This window comes from Camarhynchus parvulus, chromosome 12 (assembly GCF_901933205.1).
Source record: "Camarhynchus parvulus chromosome 12, STF_HiC, whole genome shotgun sequence".
NCBI classification, from domain to species: Eukaryota; Metazoa; Chordata; class Aves; order Passeriformes; family Thraupidae; genus Camarhynchus; species Camarhynchus parvulus.
In genome coordinates this window covers 13,459,505-13,474,823 of record NC_044582.1, presented here as the reverse complement: position 1 = coordinate 13,474,823, position 15,319 = coordinate 13,459,505, and the positions used below count along the sequence as shown (strand labels likewise).

Here is a 15,319-nt window from a genome sequence, read left to right as displayed (position 1 = left end):
GAGTGAAAGGATGTGAGAGCTGAAGTGCAAAGGGAGAGACAGGGAGAATCCACGGGGCTGTCACTTTATCAGTACTCAGAAGAAAGGAAAATAGTGAATTCACAAAACATCTGTCAAGCAGAAGCTCTGAGGGGGGGGCATTATGGCACTAAACGAAATCAAGTAAGTTAATTCTAGCCAAAGATATGAAATAACCAAGAAGGGCATAAAAACTAAGAAGAAATGTCATTATTTGTTGGTAGGTGGGATTTAGGACGAAGTGACAACTCAAGAAGCTGACATGCTGAAGTCCTGACCCTCCCATCACCTCCTGCTGAAAACGCTGGAATGGGGAGCACATTCTATACATTTTAAAATGTATCTCCAGTGTGAGAAATGTAAGACTATAACTGGGCAAGTATGGAAGTAAGAGATAAAAAGTTTACATAAATCAAAACATCCAGATGAAGACAGAACTACCTAGCCATATCAAACAGACCATTTAATTTAAACCCCATTATGGCAAAATATTAATAAACTAAGAAAAACACATTATGGTTATCTGTAGTTCACTCTGACACCTAGGAAATCAGCAACTTCTCCCTTTACAACTACACATAGGATTGTGATCCTGCAAAAATAATACTAATCATAAGCAGCACACAATAAAAAAAATATATAAGAAATCATGCTAGTTTATCATCCTTTTTCTCATGGATCCTGGGAACAGGTTGATGTGTATAATTTTATTTATGAGTAACACTTCAAAGGTGAAACTGGAGATGCTCAGAAGAATTGGAATACAGCTACTTTAAATGCTGGAATATAAATTATTGTGCATATCTATTACAAACCACCTGTACCAGGGGAAATAACAATATTATTAAGATTAGAGGACTAACCTAAGGAATCCTTTTCTGAGAAAGAAGAATTGGGGAATGGAGGCTAATAAGTACATCTGCAAAGAATTCTTCATTAGGGCAAGAATGCAACAGATGCCCTTATATGTTCATCCAAATATCACAATAACACTTTTACACCCAAATTATCAATCAATGTTATTACCATGCAATAAGAACCTAGCAAAAGGCTACAACCACTTCCTTTAGTTAGAATAGAGGAGCACAGATCTTTGCCCTGCTTAATGACACCACATACTGTCAATTCTAGAAGGGAAATTTACAGAGAAAACACTCTGTAGTGATACAAAGTGTCCAAGTGTTAAAGGTAAATAGGCAAAACTACACAAAATAAATGCAGTTAATGATCTGGAAATGAAACTAATGTTTACTAATTTTACATAAGGTATTGAAATTACCTTTTGAATTTGGAAATGTTAAAACTATTTCAGCAACCTAACTGCGCAGATGAGTCATTTCAATCAGAGGAATCAAGCAGGTATGACCTTTCAGATTCTCATTTATACACAGAGAATATGATATTACAACTTAGAATTACTCAAGTACACAGCTGTTCAGGCCAACTGCAACAAAACATTAGCGCTGGATTTCCATTTATTGAAACCAAAGCACTTGATATGGACAATTTGGTACTACTGATCTGCTGGAACATAACTGCCATGCAAGGTTTCATAACCCTGCCTGGTTTCTTGCCAGTTTAAGACTCTGGGTCCAAGCACAGCTCACAGGACTCGAGTTTCTTGAAGGGAAGCTGCTGGGACCAGAACTTCTGATGTGCTTTAAACATCAAACCAAGGATCCCAAGAGCCCTGGCACAAGGACATTAAAATTTAAACTTTCTTCTCTTGTTTTGACTGCTGCCTGCTGATGCTTTGCTGATGCTACCTGGTCTGACCACATGCTTAGCAAGTTAACAACAAAATATTACACAAATTGGACATGGGCAGGTCTGTGGGACTTGACAGGATGCACATGAGGGTGCTAAGAGAGTTTGAAGGGTCAGATGGGGACCATAAGATTGCCAGCAAACTGGCTAAATGGCTGTGCTCAAAGGGTGGGAATGGCTCAAAATCAAATGGCAATCAGCCACAAACAGAGCTCTTTGGGGATCAATATTGGGCTCATTCATATCCAATATCTTTTAGAATTATCTGGATGATTGGAATAAATACATTGTCAAGTTTGCAGGTGACACAAAAACTTGGAAAACAAACAGATCAACCCAAAGTGTCCCTATGCACAGTGACTGTGACAGGCTGGAAGACTGAGCCACTTCAAGAGACACATTAAAAAACTGGACAGGGTCCAGCAGAAAGCCAACAAAGTGATTAGAAAGTTGGAAAACTTTGTGAAAAAATTTAAAGGAATTGGGTTCATTCAGCCTAAAGAAGAAAAGATTCAGGTGAGATGTAACAGTCTTCCAAGAAGTAACAGATAATTATAGAGAAGATGGAGGTAACTCTCTCCACAAGGAACAAGGTGTCAGGACAAGAGGCAACAGGCACAAGTTGGTTCTGAAGTTCTGCCTAGATGCAACAAAATATTTACTGTGAGGACAATTACATATTGGAACAGCCCAGAGAAATTGTGAACTTTCTCTTGCCAAAAATATTTAATCCTTAGCTTGACCAGGCCTCAGATAACCTGCCTTAAACAGAAGGTTGGACCAGATGATGTCCAGAACATTGTTCCAATCTAGACTTTCCTAGGATTATATGAAAGCCTGATAGATGTTGTGACCCTATTCAGTGATGAGGAGCAAGGAAGTAGAAAGAACAAAGCCAGTTTTTGCACCCAGACACTCTGGGTCCACTAAGACAGCCACCTCTCAGGTTGCTGGAAAATCCAGGGAAGCATTTTGCTATAAAAACTTCAGGTATTACAGTTTTAAATGTTACATATTGCAAGATCCAGACAGTAACAAACATTCCTCACAATTCTTGAGCCCAGGCTAACTCTGCCACTTAAATAAGCTCTGCAGGCCAGATCCACACTAATCATAATGGCCCTTTCTGCTGCTGCAATCTATTTTAAAGTATATTAAAAGATGTTTTGCCCAGCAAATACTGGCCAGGCTGTAATAGCCTGGATTCTTCATATCTGTGCATAAGAGCGAAGTCTTTTTTTTCATGGAGTTAAGCAAAAAGATACAAAATGGTGAAATGCAGGTGATGATTTAGAGTAAAGATAAATGTAAGGGAAACAGAGAAAGAAACAGATAATCTTTCAATGAATTAGCAGTACCTGATATAATAATCTGCACTAGCAGCCCTTCAGACAAAATTTCAATTTATTATCATAATTTTCTCTTTTTCTTAACATTCTGCAATACACACTAGTCATGCAGAATAAACCCACTGTGTTAGGCAACTGTACAGTCTTATCTCAGATTACAATTCCACTTTCTGAACTTGTAAAATAATAGGTTTGATGCAGGTGGTAGGCTATGGCATATGCCAGAGCCCACCAGCCTTCAAATGCTTTAACATATCATGGAAATGTGTAAATAGAAAAAAATAATTATTCAGAAAAGGAAGATTACTTCTTTTAAAATATAATAAATAAATAAATTTAAAATATTGATTCTACTATATTTCCCATCTGGCATAATTTACTTTTCCAGATCACCTCATTGATTGAAAGATATAATCCAGCTTAGTTTTATCTTTTAAGTTTGGCAGTTGCATGCCAAGTTGAACTCCTTCTAGGTTAACTGCAACACCACTTTATTTCCCACTGAAACATACATTAAACATCTGCATTAAAAGTCTCCCCACTGCATCTGGTAACACTTTAGACATGCTTTGCAACTCTGCTAATATTCTGTTCTCTATGTTTCTCACATCTAGAGACTGAGAATCTTATGCTTAAGGAAAATATTTGGTTAAGCATGTCACAGTACCTTGAAAGTATGGTGAATCGCTGGGTTGATTTATCAATTGATCTTCATCTGTTCAGATTTTGGAAGCTTTTCCTAACTTGTACCTGATTAATTCTGAAAGAAAAGAAAAAGAGTACAGCACTAAAACATTTGAAACCTTAACTCCGTTTCCTAACGATGAATGTGTCATTTAAAAATGAATACGAACCATTTAATCAATTTTACAAACACAGTTTGTGCAATGGATTTCAAACTGAAAGGTAAGCAGGGAGCTGTTATGGTGTGTTGTGTCCAGAGCAGCTCTCTAAATGGCAGCCTGACATTACCACAAAGGTATGCATCGGATGAAACCTCAATCTTCAGCCCAGTTACCGCACTCGCGCCGACTCCCGCTGCCCAGGTTCCCGAGCACGCGGCTGTGTCTGTATCACACACTGGAAATGCAGCAGTGCTGGGCTTTCTGCACAGGGTTTTTCTAAAATACAGCATGACCCCAACAACAGGGGTTCTCAACATGCAGCCACTGACAGCTCAGCTTCACCACCATGCCACAGAACATGGAGAGGTAAAAATGATCCCTCATGTAATCAACATCAGGGACTATCACTGCACCACCGATGAAGAATTTAGAGAAATGTACAGACAGAGGCCTTCCCACAAACAGGACCTTTATCATCTCAAGCTCAGGTTTTTAAGATCCTTTCATTCAATGCTTATAAACTTGTTTATATAAACTAAACTAAATCCCAGTTTGCTTTGGTTTAGCATAAATCAATGCCAAACCAGTTAAAGCCAAACCAAAGCCCTATTAAAACTTAGAAAAAAGTTCAACTATTTTTGTGCACAACTTATATTTAAGATCAGTTAATTGATTTTTACAAGTGCTTTGAAATTAAACTGATTTTTTTTTCATCAGTAAAAAGCCATGAAGATACACATAAATTAGCCAACCTAGCACTGGGACTGGATGACACTTCAGAGAAAACTATTTCTTTTCTCTCAAAGGACTAAAGTCCAGACAAGAGGAATGCAGTCCAAGAGGGCACCCGAGCTGTTTTCCAGTCCGTAGGGCTCTGCTCCAGTAGAAGGTGCCAAATGAAGCTTTTCCTGCCTTCTGGGCTGCTCCTCTGAGAAGATGTCTGCCAACTAAGTTTATATCTTTAAATTCTTTTTATGCACTGAGGATAAACCCTTTTTTCATCTTTTCCTTTAAACTGCAGCAAAGCAGCTAACATTACCTTGACTGAGATCCTCTAGAGATATATTTACTATTTCTAAGATTATTGCTCAGTGACATAGCTGATCCTGTGAAGAACATCCCCACTTAATTATATTCTAGTACTGCATAAAATCCAAACTTCTCTTGTTTTCAATGGACAAGACTTAAGAGCAAGTCCAATATTATTTTTTTCTCCCCTCTGCAGGCACTGTTTTGCTTTATCCTTAGTAGTGATAGAAGTGATCCTTAGTAAATTTCTACACTAGTAGAAGTCTCAGAAAATGATTGTTACACATACAAATCTCACTGAATACTACAGTATAAAACTTTCTCTTCAACTCCTGCTGCCACTAACTAAGAAAATGCAATGCAGTGTTTACCAAAAATCCTTTTTATCCTTTAGTAGTTTAGGACAGGATACTCTGAATTGATATGGATCATCCCCTTCCCAGCAGATAATTCAGTGCTTAGCCTCAAAGTCCCAAGCCCTTTGAACATGTGACCTACCTGCTGTGGAAGTAATTCACTCCTCCATCTCTACCCCAATTTCTTTAGGGGATATGAGAGCTTTGCACGCAAAACATTCTTTCTTTTATCCTGATGTAACTTTTTTATAAAAGGCAAGTTCTGTTGCTTCATGCAAAAATGAAAACAAAACCTATAAAGCAGAAGACATCTCCAAAGACTTACAAATCTAGAAATAGGGTAGTAAAGAAATGGACAAGGGTGAAGGAAGGATCAGCAAAAATTTTATTCCTGTGTATGAAAGATCAGAGCATACTATGTCACCACCTGTGAATTTTGCTGTAGGGATTACATCTGCAGTTGAGTTTGAAAGAAGCTAAAAGAGTAAGTCTCAAAAGAATAAACTGACAGCTTAATGACCCTTTAAAGAGAACTCTTTCTCTGGATAATGGGTGACAGAGAACAGGAATGACTCTTGTTGAGAATTTACAGCAGGTCGATTACAACCACAACTGTCAGCAGAGACCAACACAAGGAAGTCATGGGATGATTGAGAACAAGCCAGGTGGAGCTCTCTCCTTGGTACCCTGGAAAAGGGAGAGCTGGGTGAAAGGTGGAAAAATGACCAAAAAAAGCCAAAACAGCAATCCAGGAAAATGGAAAAAGGCCTGCATTTCCAAACCAGTGAAGTACTATGTCACTCTCATTGCCTGACTATCAAAGAAACTCGGACAAAATTGCTGTTTGTTACTTTGAGGAGTTACTGACATGCAAGGCAGGGAACCACAGCCTGGCAGAGCAAAAGCTATATACCCCAGCCAAAACTGTATCCACACAGATTACATATAATATAGGCAGAGTTACAATTACAAATGCATATTATCCATTTAAGGGGAAACACATTTACACGAAAATTGTAATTGCAAATCAATTCATTAAAATACAGAAAATGGAAATGTATGTGATGGAGCATCCTTAACTTTTGAAAGCATCAAAACTAATGCCTCAGCTATCCAAGGTCCTTTAACTCTGTTTCTTTTTAGGTGCCAGAAACATGCACCAAAGAATGTGCCACAATTTTGGTTCCCCTATGTTACCTACTAAATATTCAAATTTCATTCAAAATATTCAAAACACAAAGGCTATATTTATATAAATAAAGATGCGGACATGCAGGGTATAATCACACCCAGTTCTAAGTCTGGGGATAACCTCAGGAGGTCTCACTCTGCCCCTTGGAGAGGCAGGAGCAGGAGCAGGGCAGCAGCAGCCCAGGGGCTGCTCTTATGGCCAGCTGGCAACTCCAGGGCAAACCCCAGCAGCTCCCAGGCTAATCCTGGCTGTGCTGGAGACTGACTCTGAACCCACCAACTGCAGAATCTCAGGGGGTCAAAGGTGGTATCAGAACCACCAGTTGCATAATTGGCCCTGCTAGTCTCTCCAGGGGACACAATTCTTCACATCTTCACAGACTGAGAAATAACTACCAGCTCCATTCAGAGATTAAATACCAAACTTCCATAAACACCAAGTGCAAAACTACAGCTTCTCAAGATTTCATGTATTTCCTATGCATACCAATAGCAAATGTTTCTCAGACTTACCTAAATATTTACTATTATTTGTGCAAACACAAATGCCACAGAATATTTGGTGTAAAATATAATAATGATACAAGTTATTCTGAAACTATTTCAAACATAGGTATCTTCATTAATAATGAGAAGGATTAAACTTTAATAACTAATCTTTTAGTTGCTACATAACTAATACCTTAATCAATGGAGAAGCAATAACACCTTTTGGAAAACTGACAAAAATTGCAAAATGATTATGCACAGCAAAGTGCACTTGATGGGTCTTAACTCTGACTACTGTAATTTTCCTTTGTCTAATGACAACAGGCAAAGACCAGCATTCATCATCTTCCTCAACAAATCATGTCATCACTGATTTTATCTTCCAACAATTTCTCTTTTAACTTAGAAGTCTTCTTCAGCAGCAAGATTAACAAAGTCATAAGAACCCTTTGCATATTCCACTTCAACAATTTAAGTAAAACCACACAAAGCATTGAACAGAAAGGTAAAAAACATACCTCATTTCAGAAATAAGGCAAGATTTTCTATAAGCAAGTATTTTGTCCTATATTTCAAAACACCCACATCTTGCAGTATTATTTATGCCATGATTTATTTCAAAGTTCAATCCCTAAAACACATTATCTTATTCCAGCAAACTAAGATAAATATGGACAGTTGAAATTATATTTATACATTTCTTTTAAAATGGTATTTATGTCTGTAGAGAAGCAAAATATATGTTCTGCATTTTAAGCCACAGGAATATTTCATACCAATTACAACTTGTATTACATCAGAAACACAAACAATGAAAGCCTGGTAGCTAGCAGTAAGACACTGGACATCAGGATTTTCCTTTTTTAAAATTAAAAAAACCCCTGACTGGATCACTTAAAATGGTGCATGAAGTAAAATAATAATGAAGTAAAAAAAGCTAAGAAAAATATACAAACATATAATATAAACATACTTTTCAAGACAGAAAGGCACAGCTAATCAAGGCAATTGAGAGTACATGAATAATAGGATTTGCAAAATTTATTACTGAGCTTCTCTGTTAAAGGTAACATTATTCAAATGACACCGTCACAGTTATTGCAGATTAAGGATTTCAAATTAGCTCCTTGTGTATATCATTATTTTGAGTAGCTGCATTTTATCTGTCTAATTTTAAATTACTGCAGGCAGAGGAAAGTCATCCTAAAAATCTGACTCATAATTCAGGTACCATACCACTAACCTTAACAGAGATGCTGGTTCCTACACAGGTACAACACTATTCCCAATGTAAACAAAGGACACTAGCATGCACCCCAGGCTAAGGATGTCAGCATTTTTCAGACACCTTTCTGACTGTTCCATTTTATGGTGATGCAATATGACCTACATTTTCAACGGCCAAAGAGAGACAGAGAGATAGAAAGGGAGGAGATAGAGAAAATAAAGACAGACAGACCTTTGCTGTCCTTATCCTCTACCAACTACAGCTTTAACTGTCCCTCATGGGGGTAGTAATGGGCAAGAATAAAAGCAGAATAACCTTATCACAAATTCTGAATGAGAAGCTGAAAGATAGGCAAGTGTAAGAAACAGCAAGATTTTTTCCTACAATCCTATGAACAAGTACATAGTGACACCCTCAATAGGAAAGAACAGCAGAATCAATAATTTTATAATCAATTGCCAGAACAAAGCTGTCTGCAATACAGATGAATATTTTACTACCTTGTATTTCCTCTCATGTTCCTACCACTTCATTTCCATGTATTCCCTTAAGATCTCGAAACAAAACACAAAATAATCCTCATCATTATCATCATTTTTACAGAGAGAGGAACTGAGGAAGGAGTGATTTGCCTACAGTTACATACCAGGCCTAAGGCAGGCTTGGGAACACAAAGCATCACTCTTCATTACCTCTGTCCTCTGCAATCTATTAGGGACTGTGATACCTGTCACTCGAATATATAATCTTGACGTAATACCGGAATTATCTCTATCTTGTGTTTCTCACACATAAACTTCACACAGAAATCTGTACTAAATTATTATTAATAATCCTAACTCTCAGAAAGATTTCCCTCACAAATGATGGTCCATATTTCTCAAACTAGCTCTGGAAATGCACTTGACTGAGCTGTAAAACTCAGCTCTGGAAATGTAAATGGTCTTTTTCATTATAAATGTGAAAGTATAGAACTAATTAGATCTTTGGGTGGCTTTTTTGTGGTTTGGTTTTTTTATTTTAAAAAATCTGTAGTTTTCCACAGTTAAAACTAGTATTTAATACATTAAAAGCTTGTTGCTAGGTTTGTATTAAGCAAAAAATCAAGATATTTTGGTTTTCGGTTATTCTTCCTTAGGGCAAAAATATCCTGCAAAATTTCTGCAAAGTACTTAGAGCTGGTAGTTAATACAACATGCAAAATAATAGTAAGTAATTTCTTTATTTTTAAAACTGAAAGCCAAAACACGATCTTAAGTATATCTCTGTACATCCAGAATTACTTCAGATCTTTCCAAAGAGATTCTTGGGATTTGCACACAGATAAACAAGACTGTAATTTGGCATGGTATTTGAAATCAGAGATCAATAAAATGTATAGACTAATGCTGGGTTTGAACTGTGATTTTATGATAACAGCAGCTTTCTTATCAAGCAGCATTCATCTCATGAAGTGCAATCAGCCCTACACAGCAAGGCGTGAGAAACTGTTGTTTATTTGCTTGGGTGCCTCTGCCTTTTCCAAACAGCAACTTTCTATCAAAATGCTTAGCAGGGAGGAGTTAGGGAGGCAAACAGCACCTACACCAAGAGTGAAAAAGAAAACCCTTAAAGCCCATCCTACTTTATAGAGAAGAGACACAGTGGAGAATTAAGAGACTGACAGCTACCAAATATGAAGGAAGGGAAATATCTGTATAATGATGGGGAAAAGCCTGAAAATTGAGAAAGGATGGACACTGCAAAGGGAGGATGGGATGCAGGGAGTAGGGTGGAAGACACAAGGTCTTAAGCAAAACAGAGAAGTATTTCTCCTTCAACACTGGCCCATAAGACTGCGGAGAAGTCCTCACTCAATTAAATGAAATTACAATGACACATTTCTCCACTCCTATTATCCCTGAGTTCACTTCGGTCAGTGTGTTTTACTCTTTGAAATCGAATTTAGTGAAAAACTGGTATTTCTTCCATTATAAACAAACTTATTTCTGTTAATCTAGGACATACTTGTGCTGATTTAAAAGAAATCTCTTCCATATTGTCAGAGCTCTCCTTTGTGAATAGTTCACTTCAATATTTTCTATCTCTTTTTCTTTTTTTTTCCCCTTTCTTCATAGTATCTCTGTCTCAGTTCAGAAGGGAAAGAAGCAGAAGTGGCACTTTTATTGCTGTCCAGCACCATAAAAATTTCAGCTGGAGAAGCCAATCAGTGCAGGCACCAAGCCCAGCATCCATCCCAGAACGACTCTTCCCTTTGCCTACCAGTGACTGCCACCTAGAGCCAGAGTGCACCAAGCAGGACAGAAATGTTACAGCAACAACAGAAACGTCAGCCCCAGCCAGAAGAAAAAAAAACAAAAAACCAAGAACTCACACTCTAGAAAGTTACATCCAATTGAAAAGATTAAATTAGTTAGGTTTCTCTTCTTAACATGCCTTCTGAATAATGAGCATTTGGCTCATGCCTCCCTGTTTTTCTCTGAAAACTGCCATTTTGTTACACATATTTAATTCACATATGTGGGAAAATATATATAAAATAGCACTATACTGCTTTTTAAGTAAATCCTCTGTTTCAGTTTCTTTGCTAAGAAATGTGCTGGGCCATACTAAAACTGACGATAGAATCTCATCATTAGCTGAAGATGCAGCAGTGACATTTCAAAGACTACCTGTGTTAAAATGCTGACAAGGCTTTAACATTCATGACATTAGTGATATTAATAAGACAAGAAACATCTTTTTAGTGGCATGAAAGTTAATTTTAAAACCCTAATATTTTCAGTTTAAGAAACACACTCATACTCACCCAAATATACCAGTGGCTTGAATGTCTACAAAAGCCCTCCCAAGCAAACAGCACTGCTGACACACTATAAGCTTAACACATATTTATAAACTGTATTAATTTATAGCTGCTTATTATACTGTATAAAATAATATCTTTTTCTAACTACTACTTCTGTAACTATTAATAAGGTGCCTAATTCTCAAGCATTAGTCAAACAACCACTAGATACTCTTTAACAGAATAAAAGGAAGGATTTTTTGTTATCATTTACCTGGAGAATATAATAATTTGCATTTTAAAATATTCCCAGTAGCAGTTCCCTTCTCTGTGAATTATACACTGCTGCAAAGCCAAAGCTGTGTGAGTGTTAGCATATTCTTTAGCTATTAAAATAATTTATTAGCTATGACTAATAATGCCTTGTGAAGAAATCAGTTCTCCAGTTTCCTCACTCTGCTGCTCATGGACAGGCAGACTGGTAACAGAGCATTAGAAAAACAGAGGATTTCTGCTCACATTTATCATGCCATTAGATACACAACCTCCAGGTTCCACAGTATCCCTCCTTTTACTGCTAGTCCCACTAAGAAATTAATTTTTCCCAAGGGGATACATGTTCACAGATAAAATGAAATTAAATGGAATTACAAATCTCACTGTTGAACACAGCTACCTACATATGAACTGAATGTCAAGCTGTAGTTACTGAAATCAACAGTTTGAGTGCAGCCAGCTGGAAAAATTGCTCATTCTGATCCACACTCAGGACATACTCTCCCCCACAAGGCACTCCACGAATCCCCATCATTTTTCCGAGCAGAATAACAATTCTGCAACTGGCCTAGATGCAATACTGCAGCAGAGAAGAATATTTAAACAGCAGGATGACAGGGACTCACTGTAGAATTGTCCTGGAGGATGACATGAAAGAAGAACTGCCAAAAAACCCAAACCCGTTGAAAAACACAACCTTTCCTTGACAACTACCACAGCTTTTCTTACAGATACAACAAATTCCACTTGAAATAGAACTGATGAACAGGTCACAGAGCTGGAGAATAGCTTTCAGCGTGATCCTGTTAAAATGTCTCCAGTTAGAGATCTGTTAACCAAAGGGGAGACAGAAGGAACCTCCAAAGGTCAGCCAGTCCATCCCTCAGCCCCAAGGCATGATAACTAAGCTACCTGGTGGGAACAATACAAGTAATCAAACCTGTTCTTAAAAACCTGGGGCAATGGATAAGACATTGTCCCACGGGTGATTATTCCAGCCTTTCAATACTTCCACTAGGAAACTGTGCTTGTCTGTGATCAATCTTCATTGCTTGAATGCGACCTATTTATTTCTCCACCTGCCACAAGCCCCCTGCTTTGCAATGCCCTTCAACAGATCTGTGTTCTCAGCCTCTGAGTCCCTTCTTTTTTACTGTAAGGAATTGCATTCTTGTGGCAGGCACACAGTGTTTATGCACCGTGGTTTTTTTTAAATCTTCAAGCAAATGCACTGGCATCTCCACACCCCCTCTTTCCTAATTTCACTCAATACAGACCTGGTGTCCTCCATGTGTGTAGTTAATGAATACTTTATTTCAAAACTAAAGCAGATCAAGCAGACTTATTTTCACAAACTCAGGATCCTTAATATTATATAGATTTACTTTGGTTTTTTTGTCTAAGGAAGTCTAGGAAGCTCAGCTAGAACACAGCATACACCCCTAGTCTATGCAGTGATTTCACATATAAGCAAAACAAATAAAAGCATAGATGATATTCCTATTACTTTAAAAATTCAAATCCTGTTCATGAGTTAATAAAATGTCACTATTATGGTGTGAGCACAAATATAAAAAAGAGGTTGGCCCCACTGCCCTGCAACAAAACTATGCAGTTCCCCATTGTTATCAGAGATGGTGCTCAGAGAACAGCAGTGAAAAACCAGAAACACAGAAAAATACTCATCAAATGGCAAGTAAATAAAAAGTCATAAATTGATCAGAAAGCTTCAAAGTAAATCTTCACAAAATATGACCACATGAAAGTGAGGTTTTTCTTTTATATATCCTCCAGTACTATATTTATGTGTGTAGTTATGTTTTCTCTTTTTGAAGTATTTCTTTTTCTAAGGCAAATATCACCCTTAAGCTTTAAATTCTCTGATGACAACAGACAACAGTATCTCATATCAACATTGCTCTCAATGAGACACTTGCCTGGGAAGATCTTTGACTCCAGAGATCATGGAATTTCCAATCACTCCTCCCTCCTTTCTCAACCAAAGGATAATGGAGCATAGCCAAGTCTGGGATTAGCACAAACCATTCCTTTAACTGCACTCACACATAGTTAAGGTGATATTTTCCTATTTCTTTGTAAAAAAGAAAAATTACATTTTGTTGTGAATTGCTGTACATTTCTTAACCACAACACAGGGTGCTGTATCCTACCCACACCTCCCAGAAGGTGCCCTGTGCTAGGGCTACCTGTTACTTATTTTTCCCCAAGCCATGCCAGTTATTGCAGCTGCTTAAAAGACATCACCTGCACAGAAGCCAGCAGAGAACAACTGCTTATTCGAAGACAACTTAACTTTTAGAAGCCTTTGTAAACAAGTAACACATTCTCATAGCATCCATCTCAAAAAGAAGATGCAGAGCAGCAATTTCACTAACTGCTATTAGCAGAAAGAGAAGAAAATGCAGGTTGCAAAATGGCTGTCTTCGAATTGAAATTCTGTGCCAAATTTAGTAGGCTAGTCCTAGAAAGACTGGGAGGCAATTACAAATTAAGATTTGATAAGAACAATCCAGTCATTGGGAAATTTGTTACCTGTATTATCATCATAAATCTACACTAATTCTACATTTGAGAAGATGAGTAAAGTTCAAAATCCCTTCAGGGGCTTGCAGGACCAGGAGAGACTTCTTTACACATTTGAAAACAACAGCTCTTGAGCTATTTCCTTCCATTTGTCTGATGACATGAACTACAGTTACAGTCAGTCATTCCTTGTGCAAGCCTTTCATATAACAACAGGATAGAAAAGCACCACCAGAAAATCTGACAATAAATATGCTCCTCTTCCAATCCAGACAAAGTGGCTGCAGCTCAAGTGCAATTTGGGTACTTCTAAAATTGAATTTCAAACTAATGACATTTAAAAAAAAATCTCATATGTTTCATTCTAATATATCTGTGCCCAATTTTATTTCAGGATATATTATTGTTCAACACTATCCTAACTTTATATATATATACACACACACAGAGCAAAAACCACAAGCAGTTCTCAAAAATGAAAAAAAAACCCAAACCACCAACTCATAACTGCCAAAGTGACACTGGAATGAAACTGAAGTGAAAATATCTACCATGAGCCACAAAATCATAGGTGCATACTTATTAATAGCATGGCTTTGTTTTACTCTGATCTCCTACAAGCCAATCTTTATTAATCTAAGTTATAAAATCCAATTTATCTGCCTTGCCTGTTTTACTAGTTCAATTCTCTCTATCTATAATCAAAATTTATTTTTTTTATTAAAATAAAAGCTAAAAGCAGAGGATGAAAAAGAAATCGTGGTTTTGAAGCATTCTGTACTAATGTTATGCCAAAAAAAAAAACAAACCATGCAACAAGCGAATCAGAATAATTGTTTAGAAAACATTTTAAGGAAAAGTTATCTTGTAACCTGCTTGAAATAAAACATTGAAAGAATAGATACACTGTTACCTACTTTCATAACTATTACTAAAAGAAATAACACTTTGGGCTTAATGTTTTGGGTACACATATAGCCACTTCCATATCTCAATTGAAAATGTACATGTATGTATACACACAATTGGATAGACATATACTTTATAGACAATGTATTTTGTGTCCAATTCCTCTGTTTCCTGATGTTTGACATTAGCTTGTCTATTTACCTTTTGTAACTCACCAAAACATTTTATGAAGCAGATTATTTTATTCCACAATTTGTTGGGGTTTTTTTTCCTGTTCTTTGTACTTTTCAAGCTCAAATTCTATTCCTGATGGAAATAAAGTACAGAAATCACCAGCGACACACTTGTACATCTTTGAATAGAATCTGACCTGCAATGCAAAAATTATCTTGATTGTTCTTTTCTTGCACTTCTGAAATTACTGGTTTGCTCTTATGAATTACTCCCTTAAACACCTCAGTCCTCAGTCACTGAGTATCTTTTGTGTCGGGTTTCACTGCTGTGTTCAGTCTGTGATTCTGACAGCAACA

The 15,319-nt window shown here is 37.1% G+C and overlaps 1 protein-coding gene across 2 annotated transcripts in view; it reads right to left on the bottom strand.

The window, feature by feature from the left end:
- Positions 1-15,319, bottom strand: part of ATXN7 (ataxin 7) — an 87,204-nt gene that overhangs the window by 64,208 nt on the left and 7,677 nt on the right. For both annotated transcript variants that reach the window (XM_030956418.1, XM_030956417.1), the window contains exon 2: positions 3,802-3,894. The gene's annotated coding sequence lies outside the window, so the exon portion shown is untranslated. The remainder of the gene's footprint in view (positions 1-3,801; positions 3,895-15,319) is intronic.